Here is a 2,907-nt window from a genome sequence, read left to right on the forward strand (position 1 = left end):
TGCAATCGACGGAAACATAATCAGCAACTACAGTACTTCAGTCATTTTTCAGACTTTGAAGACCTTTGAAGACGTTTGAAGACGTTTGAAGACGCCGCCATGTGGTTCTGCAAAATTGTATGTTTTGACTGAATAATCAAACAAATTATCGATAGTTTCAGCTATGATGAAAATAATTGTTAATCTCTGCCCTACCATGGCCCATTTAGTCTAATGTTTGTAAAATACTGTATCCCACAGAAGAGAAGAAAACAAACAACAACAAGAAAACAAATTAAGATATTTTATTTGTTTTGAACAATTCCTTAAAGGCAGGAAGCTACAGACCAACTGGGAGTTCTACAACATTTGTTTCTGAATTAGACTAAAGCCCTTTGGGCTTGTGTTTTGAAGATGGCAGGATGAAGCGTCTTACAGAAATAAACACAACAAATGGAGTTCTGATAATTAGGCTTAAATATGACTTCTGTGTGGAAGATGTGCTAATGGAGATTAATCTTCAGTACTGTCGTAGCCTGAAATCCTCTGTGTATTTCATCACTGAGGAGAGATTAACACTTATCCACCAGAGAAAGATGATAAGTGGTTTCTTCAAGGCCACATAGGGACTGAGGCCTGTAGACTGGGGAAGGACCAGCACTGTACCACGGAAACCTTTTACATTATGTTAACCAGCTTCAAGCAAAGACCTTCAAAGTCATTGAACAAATGGCCCATGGCAAAGCCTCTGACATCCTGCAGAATGATTATCTCTGAATTCAGTTGAGGGTCAGCAGTGAAGTACTGTTGGATTTACATGTCTTTCATTGAAGTATTTTATTTGATGTTTATAAAACAAAATGTTTGAGGGCAAGATATATTTAAAAAGCCTTTGAGGAACCTAAATGAGACAGACTATATATTTTAAATAAGAAACTATTTGTTTCTCTGTTCTGTTGATGCATCCAGATTATGAAGAATATTCGTAACATAAAGGAGAACTGTGCGGGCAGGATTGGAGACCACCTACCTAAGATATAGACAGCACTGCGTATTAATTTGAAGAGCTATGCCATCCCTGAACATGTGCCACTCTGACTTACAGTAGTGAATAATTCAGCTTCACCCCTTTGAATGAGTTTGTGACATCTCATCTAAATACCCTCCAACAATCTCCTCCCAGTGCATTCCCCTGAGACAGAGCAATCCCCTTTCAGTTTGAAGGAGCATATCTGTTCAGCGTACAGTCAACCGCAAACACGCAGAAGCAGTCATTACTGATGACATTCAGACGACAAAAAGGCCAATATTTGAATTGGGCGCATGGGGACAAAGGCATCAAATCAATGTTTTTCATTGACTTGAAAGAACAAAAGCAATCACTTCCTTGCATCTCTCTGATGAAAAGTAGAACAAAAACACAGTCCTGAATATTACGCACTTTATGAATCTTATTTCTGAGGACCTTGTCACAGCTGCCGTGATGGAGGGGAGGTGATTCTAGTTCCCATCTGGCTGCATAATGAGCTCAGAGCAAGACACAGGCTTAATAATAGAAACATGCCATACAATACAGCACAGTGGGAGCAAAACAAACTGCGGGGCTGTTGACAATAGCATAAAGGACCCTGCAATTTCTTTTTGAGTGTCTCATTTTATGATGCTCTTTCTCGCTCACTGCGATTTGTCCTTTAACAAAATTACTCTAATTGTTCGACTTGTTTTTCCAGGCACTTTGCATGGGAGGAGGCAGTGGAGCTGAACCGTTTAAGTGCAAGCAGTTCATTGAAATTCATGCGGGAGGCGCATGCAGAAGTGGTCTGATCTCTTTAGAGTACCTATTTCACTGTCAAATAAAATGTTACAGCTTGAGGGAAACCTCTTCGAGGTGTCAGGATAGCTCTGAGTGAGGAAGTGGAGTTTCAACACCAAAGGGAAGATGTAGGGTACTCTTATAGTGTGTTTTAGGAGGAAATTATCTAAAACTTGCTGTAAACACCTGATTCTATTCACTACAGCACTTGTAGCAACACAAACTATAAGGAGTAAGAATAAACATTAGTACGTACAATTAGAAAAAATGTCAGAAAAGGGAAGAAGGTAAGGCTCTTTCTATGGGGGACTGTTTCAAAAGCTCATTTCAAAACATGTATTTCACTTGCTTTGTGTGAAAATTATAATTATATGACTCTATACTCTACATCTTTCTTTTGAAAGTAAGTTTTCACTGGATTTTAGTTAAAGTGGCAATACCACACATTTAAAAAAAATGTATTTAAGTAAAAGTACAGAAGTATTTGCTACCCATTGTACTATGAAGTATGAAGTATTCATTATGCAGAATGGCTCCTGTCAGTCCTATATTATTGTATATTGGGATCATTATGATTCATCATCATGTAACGTTAAGTAGTTAAACATTGCATGTTATAATGTTGGATAGTTTAATATATAACAATGCATGTTATTTTCTGAAGTGATCATATGCTTTGAAAAGTAACTAACTACAGCTGTTAAATAAATGTAGTGGCGTTAAAATAACTACATCCCTATACTCAGTAATGTACTTTCCACTCCTGCTGCTCTGTGACCTCTGTGACGTTAATGTTGCCTACTTTAGACTGCAAGTACTGATATCAGACTGAGGAGTTGTCTGCGCCGTCTATTGAAACAATAACACTGCACTTGACAGCATATCTTTGGCTGACATACAGCATTGAAGCCCCATTAGAACGAACCCATAAATGCACGAATAAAGAACTGAGCCAACGAATTTAACATCATAGTGATTGTAGCGCACTTTAATCTAACGGCACATGCCGGGGATTGGCTCCGGAAGGCGGAAGGCACCGCTTCTAAGCAACCAAATTGCCAAACAAGCGCGAGCAGACACTCGACACATTTAAATATTTCCATTTAAGTAATCAA

Source organism: Anarhichas minor, unplaced genomic scaffold, assembly GCF_050575085.1.
Source record: "Anarhichas minor isolate MPS153535 unplaced genomic scaffold, ASM5057508v1 ptg000004l, whole genome shotgun sequence".
Taxonomy (NCBI): Eukaryota; Metazoa; Chordata; class Actinopteri; order Perciformes; family Anarhichadidae; genus Anarhichas; species Anarhichas minor.